Below are 13258 nucleotides of genomic sequence, written 5' to 3'. Positions count from 1 at the left end.
GATACCTTCCTGGAGTGAAATACTTTTACCGAATGCTGGATTCATTTGAAAATACTAATTCATACCATGCTCTGCAGAACATAGTATGTTATAAAATGTACCCTTAGGTGCTGCTTGTGGGGACACAGCACTCCAGAGCAAACTTCATCAGGCGATTTCATTACACTGCAGATAGCCAGGAAAAGCAGGACGCATGCAGATTGTGCTACTGAGGCACCCTTCTTTGGGATGGCTGCTTCAAAGGCCAAACAGCTCTGGGTCTTCTAGGCTGACAGCTCTAGTTTATTGTCTCCTCTTCATCCCAGCCCTAGCCCAGTTTGAGACCGATTGCAGCAATCCTGTGATTGCTGCAATCTCAGTAATCAGCTGAGAGTTCATGAGGATTACCACAACACAGAAGTCTACTAACTGCTGTATATTAAGGCTTTATTGGCTGTAATGAGCTGAAAGCTGCCCCTTGGGAATCACATTTGTAACTTCTTGATAGGATCAGAACGAGTGAAATATGTTTAGAGGCATAACAGTGAAGTCGGCTAGGGATTGAACAGAAATGATAAACTCCCTGGACTTTTAGGACACTGCCTGGTGAATAACCTCAAAGAACACTCTAGAAGGAATCTAGAGGTAAGACTAAGCCTCTTGTAAATGGATTTCCCCAGTAAAACAGAAAGGACAAAGGACTGACACACAGGTCCTCATCTGCTGTGAAATAATTTAATGAAAAACCCTAAAACCCAGGAAGTCACAAGCAATGGGATGCTCATGACTGCAACATGAAAGGCGTTGTTACTCTTATTTGCGTCCACCTTCAGTGCAAGAACCAAAAGTCATTTCGTTTAGCCCTGATTCAGCACAATGCATGATTGCCCAAGAAAACTGTTGCACGTCCTTGCAATCTGTTATTAACACCAAGAATCCATTTCAGTAAGCATCTTCCTTACAAACAATGGATCTAATGCAGTACTCACCTCCTAGTAGTCTTGGGAGAGAGACAAACCCACAAACTTTCAATCAACTGCTAAATAAGCCACATTATTGTAAACTCAGCCCCGCTGAGAAGAATGACAGCTTCAAATACTCGTGCTGCAAGCCCCAGCCTGTGATAACCTTCAGACAGCATTACCACAAACCCTTGAACGAACAGCCTATCTTCCAATCCCATCATGGCCTCTGTGTCCTTGTGTATAACCAGCAGATGCTGCAGCTGTGCTGCCTCTCTTTATGTGGTAGGAAATCTTCCCTCCTACCCCCTAACCTCCGGGGCCTCTCCTCCACACAGAACAGAAAATACAAACCTTGCAGATACTCCCTGGGAGAAGTCAGAGCTGACAAATGGACTTCCTATTTCTGTTGGTGACCTGCTATTTCTCTAGTCTTTGCTCTTTGCCCAAGAGATTTTAGTCAACCAGATTTTGCAGAAATTGCTTTGGTATCTAGGTATGAAGGATTTCATTCATGATTCAAAACTCAGTGACGCACATAGGCCTTGGAAGCCTGTTCTGTTAGAAACAACAACAACAAAAAACACAATCCTTTTTTTTTTTTTAAAGGAAGTGACCCAAAGAGTTATTGCAGGACTTTATCTCACCAAGAGGAACAAAATGAAATGCTTTTATTACTAATAACTAAACATACACAAAAAGTTCTAGCAATTAATAAAACATCTAAAACTCTAAGGAAAGCACTAAGATGCTATAGAAATTCTGCGGCTTGTCATACCACCAGAATCATCTACTATTTTGTGGTGTCCTGAAGAAAACATAGGTCTTCTCCTTCCATTGCCAAACTACAAATATGACTTGTTCTGAAAAACTCTGTCTTGTGAACCTCTCTGGCCAAAGGTTTGCAAGGAATATCGTGAATGGATGTCCAGTTTCATGTCCAAGTTAACCATTTGTTAAAGCAAATCATGTGTTCTAAAAACTCAATTCTAAAAAGAGAACTTAGTGCCCATGAATTACTCCACGAGGTATTTAACGTGAACAGAAAACAGGCCAGTCTGGAAAAGCTTTTGAATGGTAACTCAAAAGTACTGTATTTTTTAGGTGACAGGACATTTATAGGTATCAAGTCAGAGAATAGTAGGTTTAACTACAGAGAGGCCCTAGAAGACTTAGCTGTACCAGTAAAATCAGCAGCAGGTGTGCCAAAGCCAAGATTTTAGTATTTAGTTAAAAAAAAAAAAAAGCTCTACACAACATATCTTGTTTGCTAGACCCTGAGATCCTGCCACTGATTTTCCCTGGTCTGCAAGTTCCAGCTGGACAGTGTGTAGGCAAGAGGATCTGCCAGCACAAGTCGGTGTGCAGGAATCCAACCCGCAAACAACCAGGAGAGCCATACTGGGCATTTTCTATGTTTCATTCTTCTTTCTGAGCAGAGCAAAACACTTCTATTTTCACTCTTTGCATCAGCTTGCTGATCTGAGACCTGCTCCTCTGCAGCAAAGCCAGCAAGTAGCCCTGTTTGTTCTCAGCCTGAGCTTTCTTTGGGGAAAAAAAAACACTGCTGGTCTTCTCTTCCTGCAGCCCTGACCCTCTCCTAGCCACTGCTCACCAAGACCTTCTCCAGAGTTGTAAGACACATCTACACTCTTTCCACACAACTCCCCTTTCCTATGTATCTAATGATTTTCCTAGAATTAGATGCTTTTTAATTTACTTTATTCAGGCTCAAACTGTACACTGTTCTATTGTGGGCATACTGGACACTGAAAAACACCCCACAGCGCTCAGCTGTGGGGTGATGTTAATTTAGGTTCTCTAGGACGCCCTGTACTCTGACATTGTTCTTCAATATTCGCGTCACGATATTGATCTTGACCAGTTTATAAGTAACAGGCTGGTTTTGCTGACAGCCAGGCCAGCAAGCTCTCCCCCAGGCCCCGAGAGGCAACCTGAGGTCCTTCTCCTATGGCGCTGCCAGGAGGAAACAGTCCTGTGTGTCAGGACGTGTTCTGAGCGAGAGCCGTTCGATCATCGCTTTCAGGTCCGGGCCTCAGTGGTGGGACTCCTGGACCTCCTCCGAAGCCCGAGCAAGCCTGCAGGCAGGCAGGCAGGCAGCAGGCAGGCAGGGAGTGTGCGGAGCACTCCTGGCACGTGCAAAGCTGCCCGTTTTACAATGCCCGTCTCCGCAACGAATTGGCCCGCAGCAGAAGCCTGACCCGATGCGGCTTCGTCCCCGGTGCCAACCACCCTGCCCACCCCCTGACCTCGGGGGCCACCCCTCCACACAGAACAGAGCTCCCTCGCCTCGTCTCGCGGAGAGGGGCCGCCCCAGAGAGGCGGCGGATCAGTGAGGGGCGAGCCCGGGCCAGGCCTGCGGGCAGGAAGGGGAAGCCCAGCCCGCTCCGCGCCCCGACCAGCCGGCTGGCCGCTCACACTCCCTCGCTCGCTTCCCCCCTCCCTGCTCGGGCGTCCAGCCGCCATGCCGCCGTGGCTGGCCCTGAGGGCGGCGGGGCGGAGCCAGCCCGCCCCCACCACTTCCCTCCCTGCGCCCGGCGGCCCCGGACGGCCAGCGGCGGCGGTCTGTATCTCCTCGCTTCTCGGTGAGTATGGGCCCCGGTCGCCCGGCTTCCCCCGTTCCGCCGGCGGCTCGGGCGTCTTGAAGCCGCTTCCCCTGCCGCGATGCCCCCTTTTCCCTGCGGCGCCGGGCCGGGCCGGCCACGGGGAAGGGGGGGCTGGGCGCGGAGGCGCGCTCCTCGGGGCAGAGCTGAGGCGGGTGCGAGCCCGAGCGGAGGGCGGGGATCGGTGGCAAGGCAGGCCAGGCCAGGCCAGGCCTAGCCCGGCGGCGGGACTGGGGATCCTACCGCCTCCGGCGGCCCCGGCGAGCGGGGCGGGGGCTGGAAGGCGGCGTTGGGGCGGCTCTCCCGAAGCAGCCCTGCGGTCGGCTTCATGACAGCATGTCCGAGCAGCAGAATTCGGAGAGACCCAATTTCGGCCAGCCGGGCCCCCTCGCTGTGCTGCAGCCGGAATTGGGTCTATCCGAAACCCGGCTTTGAACCTGCTTACACCAGGTACAGGAGTCAGCTCTCGGAGCTGAGTCAGCTTCTCAGAGCTGAGAACGAAGAGATCTAGCTGGAGGAGATGAGTGGGAACAGAAGAGAAGTTGTGCTCCCCTAGACTCCTCCAGGCAAAGCTTTTTCATTAATTTTCCTCCTGGAACAACTCGGGCCTTGCCTGTTGGTATTTCAGTAGTTTCTAAATAGTAGAAGGTGGTGCATGGTGTATGTACCAAGCACGCAGCAACCCTGCTGTGTTGCAAAAAGCCCAACAATAAAACTTTAACAGAAGTAGGTAAGACAGAGAAGGGATGGAAGAAAAGCATTAGAAGGTGCAGCCTGTATTAAAGTAAAGATTTTAATAGTTTTGCTTTTTTTATCTTGGGTCATTTGTTTTGCATTTGTGGCACAGAGAGCAGGTGCACATGCTCCGTAACCGCAACAGTTGCCGAGCTTGTAGCAGAGGTGCATGTTTTTGCCTTGCAGTCTAACCTGGCTGAGGACTGTGGCTGTGGACATGCCTGGTTTCAGAATCTGGATGAGGTACATGTTTGGATTAGTCCCTCTGTATCTGTTCAGCGCATTGTCACATTTCATAACACCACCACAGTTCTCTCTTCTTTTTTAACTGAAGGTTGTCCTTTGATACTTTTCTTTCCACCTTCAAAGCTAGCATAGGTGTGAGGTGGGGGGAAAGGCAGAGACAGCTGAACTTCAATATTCTTTAGTATCAGCAGGAAACTTGCTCTAAAACAAAGGATTCTCTCTCCAAACAATCGGAATTGAATTAAAATCTCTGAGCACTCCATGTTGTTGCTATTGTTCAGACTGGCTCATTATCAATCCGCAATACCGAAGTAAAGGAAGACCACCCTAGAGAAGTAGTAACACTGGAATGTTTATTTAGCATTGCTTTGCTTAAAAGCAGTTGTGCTCCATCAGAATGTCCTAATAAACTTCTGGGGATTGTTACTTCTTCAAAGAAAGTGAGAGGAATTTAATGTGCATAGAATAGGAAGTGCAGCTGACTCTTGGGCCTTCCAGGATCTGTCGTATGTGTGAGGAGTTATTTGGAAAATTGTCAGTATTTTCCTGATCCTGGACTTTGTAAGATAGAGGAAATTCCTGGAGAGGTTTTCAGTGTATGAAGGAGTATGATCACTTAGTGGTGCTTTGCAGAGTATATCATGCAGACTACTGCTGAACTGAAGACTGTAGGGCTTTCAAACTGCATTATTTGCTGTATCACACTTGTGATTTGGCACTTTTCTTTCTCTTTGGTTCCTTTTAGCTAGAGAATAATACTTTGATAGTATTCAATGAATTTTCTATAGTAATGATAGAAGAGCTGAAACAATAATTGCAGAAAACCACAGAATAAATATTAATTTTTACATAGTAAGAATAGCAGCAAATCTCTTTTTGCTAGTGTCTTCTAACATAGACTCTCACTGTAGGATTTCACCACATAATACCTGGAAATTTACTCCCTCCCTGGAGTAACGACCCACTTAAGATCACTCGAAGGATATGAATTGAAGAGTGGTCCCTTTCCTTCTTTTGAAACAGCAGAAAGGTAGAGAGGAGTCTTGATTTCCAGTCTGCTCTGTTTGTGTGAGTAGGAGGTAAGAATTTTTCAGAGTTCTTGCCTTCGGTGCTGCCTTAGGGAGTGGTTAGTTCAGAAGATTTCCTCTAGGTATTTGGCACTTCCTTACACGAATTCGGACACCCCACAGTTCTAGGGTCAGGACTCCAGAAGCTTGTGAAAGAGGGTGTTTAGCTTTGGTTGATTTTTTTTGTTCCACTCCTCTTCCCCCCCCTCTGCCCCCCCCCCTTTTTTTACGGAAAACTGTTGTGAAAAAGCCAGTTGAATTAAAAATGTTCTGTGGAAACTTAATTTTCCTTTCCAGGGAGCTTGGCTAGTAAACTCTGGTAACAGCTAGCTGGAACTAATGAAATCTTATACCCACTTGTTCTTCTGCTTACAAACTGAAGCCGAGGGGTTTTGAAAGCTAGCTTCCCATGAACAACTGAATAGCTGCTGGGATTGTAAGCAGCAATTTTTGTTGTGAGAAAATTATCTTTCATTATTTCCAGAGCACCAATTCAGGATTTGTCTTGAAAATGGCATGAAGAGTTAGGACTTTTTCCCCACAATGCCAGATTTATTTCACAACAGTAGTAATCATCTCATCAGTTCTTCATCCTGAAAGGACTCCTTCCACCTACGTATTTTTGATAGCTCTGAAACAGTTCAGATGGCAAGTTGCACAAAAGGGGTTTTAGGGGTACAGAGACAGCAGTTTACAGAGCTGGTACAATGGTAATGGTCTTGAGTAGGGGGCTGATTCACAATACTCCTGTTTTGTTTCCCCTTCCCATGCACTTCTGCCGTGTTCCTTTCCCCCTCCCCAAAAAGCCTTTTGAAACAAACAGACCAATACTGAGATATCTTTTAATCCTGCCTACTGAAATTGAAATCAAATTTCAGACCAAACCCTTGTACACACTTACAGCACTCTCAGTATTGCAGACTTGTTGCAGCGCTTCTGTGTTAACTTATCAGTGGGAATGTGTTTGTGTGTGTTACATTGGATTTTTTTTTTTTACTAACACTGAAGGGCGGTTCTTTGTTAAAACTGATCCATGCTGCATATTTGTTAATGAGCAGTGTAAGACTGCTAACATAGGGGAAATGAGCAGCAGGTTTGTACAGAGGTAGGAAGTAGGTTAAAGTTCAGAGCTGCTCTTTCAGGGGAAAAAAAAATTTCAAGGCTTCATTTTTTCAGTGGTCTGTAGCCTCTAGATAAGATTCCCTGTATTCTCAGACATAATACTGCTCATTTTCCTGCAGCAGAAAGAAAATTAGTCTCTACTTTTTTAACTAGGACACTCAGTGGTGTGCCTGCTGACACAGCATTCGCTTAACACGTATGCTTGCTTAATTAGGATCTGGATTTTGTTAACTGCAAGGCTAGATTGCATTCTGGAGGCTGTCTGAGGATACTAGATATATGGGCTTGCCTGGGTCACCAAACGCTGGCTAGATGTATACAAGAGAAGGGTTTGACTGTCCCTTAAGCTCTAAGTGAACTAACTGTTGAAGTGAGGGAGAAGCTAGCATTTGGCTCTCCAGAGGGATGACTTGAGGGAGTTTAATGTCCATGTCTTGGAACTGGGCACACATCTAAATTTCCAGTTCACTTGGAACTGGAGTTACTTCAAGGTTTGGTTTCACAAGCTTGATCTGTGAACTAAATCTTCAGTTCTTGTATGTGCAGTACAGCACTGCTGACAAAGTGCTCATGACAGCCTGTGAAATGGATGGATTATGGGCATATGCACTTAGTAACCTGTCCAGTGCACTGGAAGTATAGCACATTGTGGTTCTAAGTAAATAAATATTTTAGCATTGCAATCAAAGTTTTAGGTATCAGGAGAAAGCAAGAAAGTCTGCAATCCAGAGTCTTGTTTGTGTTCCAGTATAGAGTTCCTCTTGATCATTAAAGTTGAAAGGGGCTCCCTGAAACTTTGCTTAGACAGCGTTTTTAAAAAACCTCCTTAAAGTATTACTGCATTTTCTTCCGGTGTGCAAAGATGGTGTAGTTCATACCAGCAGAACAGTTGCTCAGTCACTAAATTGTTAGTGGACTTCTCTTTAAGGATCTATGTGTAATGATGGACTTCATTGTGTAACGGAGAAACACAAAGATTCTTTCTCAAATCTCTGTTAGCACTGAAATCCTGTTACTGACTGCTTGCAGCAATGCAGCGCTGTATATTTCTTACATAGTGACCTTATCTGCTCACAGTAGAGTAAGTGTTAAATAGTAATAGCTTCTCATAATCAAATTAAGAAACCTGTGTTTATTGCAACAGTAGTTGTACTGATCTGTTCTGTGCGCATCCAAAAGTAATTATAGCTAGATAAATTATAAAACAAGACTGTGCTTGTTCAAGTGGTGGTGTTGAACTCAGCCCAAATGCTGGGGGCATTTTTGATTTTTTTTGTTTGTTTTTTTTTCCAGATTTTTTTGTGTGTCTTTTTGTTGTTGTGGTTTGTTGGTTGTTTTTTTTTTCTCCAGGGTAACAAAAACATTTTTCTTGGGCACCTTGGATATTTAAACTAATTTTTTTTTCTACCACACAATATCTGTATTAATACTTTTTCTAAACTGACTTGAATTATGGATGGATTTACTTACCAAAAACTACTGCAGACACCTGAGTAATATTGGAGAGGTTGTCTTTTCATACAAAAAATACAGACTTCTGGCAGCATGCTTAACATGGATATTTTCCTTCCTTGCTTGGCATCCTGCAGTTCCAAGGACAGAAGTTCCTACATGCTGGACCTGCTAAGAGATCTTTGTCCATGGCTGAGAGATCTAGAACTTAGGTGAACTGGAAGTAGTCATCAACATTTTTAATTAAGGCCCTTTGAGTAGAATGTGAAGCCATGAGAAGAGCTATTTAAGTTACAGAGACTCGTTTTCTGTTCGGGAGCTGAGCAATAGCCCTCAGTTTAAGTGCTGTTCAGCTATATATAATTCTTAGTAACATCAGAAAATGCATGCTCGGTATTGTCTTGATGGATTTACAACTCAGTAGCTTGCTGCTCTGCTGCAGCTCCCCTCGGATTTTTTTTTTTTTTTAGTTACTTGCTTTTCCTATTTAGAGGTGCTTATCACAGACTTAGAAGCTGAGTACAGATACACAGTGTGAATCAGTTGAGTGGACAAAACTAGGGGAAATAATTTGAGGGAGTAGGAGGAGAAATGCTAATCACAATGGAAGGTGGTAAGATCAGATTCAGCATGGGTGGAAAATGCTGTATTTTCCAAGCAAGGCCATGAGTGTTCCCTAGGTCCACTGCCATAACACCAGGCAAGGACTTCTATCATAGCAGTCCTGCCAGCTCACCTCTCCTTTTCCCAATTTTCATTTGAAAGTTTCTTCAATTTCTTGCAAGTACCAGCAAGTCTGAGCCTTCCCTCTTTCCTTGATGGCTGATAATATACTGTCTTTGCTTTGTCTGAGTGTAACCTAGCATTTCTTGTGTCTGGCAGAGTGTTCAAATTCAACTGCTCCTCTGCAGAGTGTGTGCTTCCCTCTGCAGAGTGTTGGTGAGACTTTACCCACTCTCCAGGGAAGAGCTTTTACTACTTGAAATCTGTTTTAGTCAAGCTATTAGGTGCTTAGTTTTATGAATAGGTGCTTTAAATGAACAGTGCAGGCACCCTCACATCATTTGAAAGAGAACAATTGAGAAACCAAAGGTGGAATAGAAAAGGCAGTGGTGGAGACTGTTTTTTTTTTCCTGAGTGAGATTGATGTGTCTGTACTAAAATGCTGAATGGCTATGCCTGCTCTGTTCTCACTTTATGGCCTGAAGCTTAGACAGAAGTCGTCTCATACAGATCGTCTCATACAGAGGCTTTTCTTTTTTTCCTTTCTGCAGGTCAAACAGAATAAGTCTGTGTCCTTGATTTGTCCTCAGGGACTTCTCTAATAAATGTGTTTATTACTAATCGGGAGTACTTACTTTTGTCATGTCATGTACTACAGAAAGAGCATGATTTACTGCCAGTATGTATTTTAGCAGAAAGATATTCTATGTGCTAATGTTTTCTCTTACTCTGGATGGTAAGAGATGATTTGGCTCCCCTGAGATCCCTAAAAAACCCTCAAACAATATTGTTTCTGATATTCATCCGGTACAACAAATGAAGATAAGAGCAGTTGTGTTTTAAAAAAAATACTTTTTTTTTTTTAGTGGTGTGAAAGAGATTGTTGCTTTTAGCCTGACCAGCTGTATTCATTTTCACCTTCAGACTCTCCTGCAGCTCTAAAGAGAGTAGAATAGTATGTTAAAGTGATGTCTAGAACCACTCTGGTGTCTTCAGGGTCTCTGTTAGGTACAGTGGGAGACTGAACAGCAGACCTTTTTCCTCCCTGTGGTCTGCATAAGGTAATTTCTGCAAGTGCAAAAATATGGGATACATCAGGATGCTTTCACAATTCCATTTAATTTCAGTAAAATTTCAGCTTGTTGAAATTGTTCCAAGTGGCACTACTGCTTTTAAAGGGGTCTGAAGGAGAGTCCAGGACACACAGTCAGTCAAGAACATGCTTTAAATAGTACCTCAATTACTGAACTGAGTCCTTTTCCCATAGAAGGTGGTGTGGTGGGACAAGTACAGTGTTTATATTGGGTACTCAGAAAAGTTACATCAACTTAAGATTTGAAATCAACATATGCAACATATGTCTAAATCTCCTGTGAATGTTCTTTTTTTTTAAAAAAAAATATTTTAAGTTACATACTTTAGTCCTCTTTGCAGAGATCCACATGAGACTTTAAGATGCTTTGAGTGTATTTTATTTAATTGATTAACTTTTAAGAGAAGACAAGGAAAGAGGAGGGTACAAGGAAAGAGGAGGGTACAGACACCTTTTTCCTTCTGTCCCCCTGGGCTTATGCGTAATTCCTAGGTGATGGTCATCAAATGGTGTGGTCTTCAGGCTGCGATAGAGATCCACACACAGAACACAGCCAGTAGGCATTTTTTCACTGGTCTTTTGTTGCTAGTAAATATCTGAGCTGTTGTTCGCTGACTCGCTCAGTACAGATGAAGTGAGGAATGTTGTTGTACTCAGATTTTGCTAGTGCAAATGCTTTGTTAGAGAATCACAATATAAAACTTGTGTTGCCAGAGAAATTTGAAGCCTCTTGTGTCATATCTAGGGATACAGGCAGTATGGAAGAGCTGTTACAGCCAAGGGTTCATTCTCTACTCTGAAGGGCGAATGTTGCATACAGAAAAAACAGATTCCTTTTCTTAGATTTGGAAGGTTTTGACCTCGTCCAAATAAATTTGCCCCTCCTGGTATTCATGGTTAGAATCCTTCTGCATTTCTGCGTCTCTGGAGGAGAGAGGAGCTGGGACAGAGGAAAGCCAGAAATCAGACTTTCTGTGATGAACTGGTGTGCCGTCTGTGGATGAATTGGAGGCATGCTTTGATAAGAGATGGTGGCACGGTGCTAAGCTACTACTGCGTTGATGTAACAAGGTGAGTAGAAAACAAAATTGATAGATAGGGAATGTAGGTTTAAAGATGATCAGCTTTAGTATGAGACTAATTATCAGTGTTCACAGAATTGTATTAGTAGGCACAGGAAGGGTTAAAATAAAGCTATTGTTTCCCTGGTACACTTTATAAAAGTCATGCAACCCTTTGAGAAGGTTCTAGTAATGAGATTCTGCTCCTTTTTTTTTTTTTTTTTTTTAGCTCCCCAGTTGAACCATTTTCATATATTTCAGTCAGCTGAAACCCCTGGAGTCCTTAGGGCTTGGAATTGCACAAACACTAAAGAGTGGGCGTTTGGATAATTGGAGAGGGGGAATAGCTTGGGCTAGAGCTGCTGCTGTTTGCCAAGGCCAGGCTGAGCAACGTTTGTGTGGGTGGCCGGTGGCCATCAGAAACCTCTTAGTCTGTACTTCTGTCTTCCTGAGGGCCACTATGTAGAATCCCGTTTCAGATGTGACCTCCACGCAAATGGTTTTGAGGTTGTTAGGCAGAAGATAAAGTGCTTTCTTTGGTATCTGTGATCAGCTATTACTGTGGTCATGTGGCACTGGCCATGGTCAATGCATGTGACACTGCGTGCTGCGCCAATCCCAGGCAGACAGATGTCGGCTCCCCTGCGTGCTAGCCTGTCTGCATATTTACATTTCAGTGCCTGCAAAACGTGAATAAATACTCTGTGCTGCAATCACAAGTTAATCTGTATCTATCACAGTGATTACTTAAACGCTGGTGTACTCAATCTGCAGAGTATTGCTCTTTTGCATCTTTTTGGTGGATCGCTAGCTTTACTTCTGTGCTGTGGCCACTTGATTTATAATTTTACTGTCTGGAAATATATGACTGAGGCTTCTCTAGCTCTGTGAAATTTGCTACAGCAATGCTGCATGTTCGTATTTTTGCTAGATATTTTACCTCTTTGTGGAGATTTCTAAATGGCTTACAAGGTTGCAACAGAGTTGTTCATGTCAGTGTGACCAGGCAGGTGAAAAGAACATGCGTTTAGGCCTTTGTCACCCCACAGTTTGGCATATTTGTGTCGCTCACTGATGAAAGCAAGCTTGTACTGAAATATCTCATACTGTGATCTATAAAAGCTGTGTACAGGGAAGAGGGTGATGTCTGGCAAATAAATGGTATCAAGTAGATAATGTGTCATAGCATCTTGAGTTGCTGCTGTGGTTTGCCAAGACACTGACTTGGATGGCAAATGTTACAGCTGCAATTCATACTTCAACGAGAATATGTGAACTCAGTATAGTGGACTCATTAATAGTCATATCAAAGTAATGATCTCCTGCTTTATCTATCAGGGGATATCCCACCATTTTCTACCTTCAGTTACCCTTAGACTTTCCCATGAGAAGTGGATATGCATAAAACAAAATTCTCATCTTGGAAGGCAGAGAATAAAGCTCATTGGGAGCATAGCTGGCAAGACGAGGGAGGAAGCAGTTTATTTTGGTCATACTTAATTGTAGAAGCACAGAGTTTTCTCAGAAGAGTAATAGCTGAGTAGTTCATACTGATTAAAGAAGATGACACCTAAAACTTCATGGGCTTGTGTGCAGGATGGGTATCGGCAAAGCTGGGAAGAGGAATCCCAGGAAGTAACTTTTATAGATGGGAATGTGAGAGGTGATATACTTGGTGGGGTGGCGTCTGTTCATTTGTCTACCTTTTTGTCTTCCCTGGGCATTCAACTTTTTATCTAGAAACTTCCATTGTTTTGTTCAACAGAATTCTGGAAATTTTTCTTTCTTTTATGGTATCTTGCTGCTTTACACCCTGGACCTTCCTTTGTCACTACTTCCGCTATCTCTCCATCTCAATCTAACCTCTAAGGTTGTTGTCTTCAAAATATGTGATTTGTGCTGGAATACTTCAAAAATCCCCCATAAATGTATACATAATAGTATTCCAAGAACAGTCAATGGGACTGACAGATGAGATAAATTAATACACTCTTTGGTCTTGCATTAACTGTTTTTAACAAATACTGGATTTTGTGCATTCCTTTGCATCAAACAGTCTCCAAGACCCGTCAAAGGATGTGCATCTCATACCTTGTTGTTTGGGTCTTTTTTGTTTGAAAAACTGGGGCAAGGGAAGATAATATTACTTGAATGAAGACATTCAGTGCTGTCGGAAAACAGCAGATCTAGAAAT

Source organism: Phaethon aethereus, assembly GCF_964289735.1.
Source record: "Phaethon aethereus genome assembly, chromosome: Z".
NCBI lineage: Eukaryota > Metazoa > Chordata > Aves > Phaethontiformes > Phaethontidae > Phaethon > Phaethon aethereus.
Note: the sequence above shows the minus strand (reverse complement) of the source record.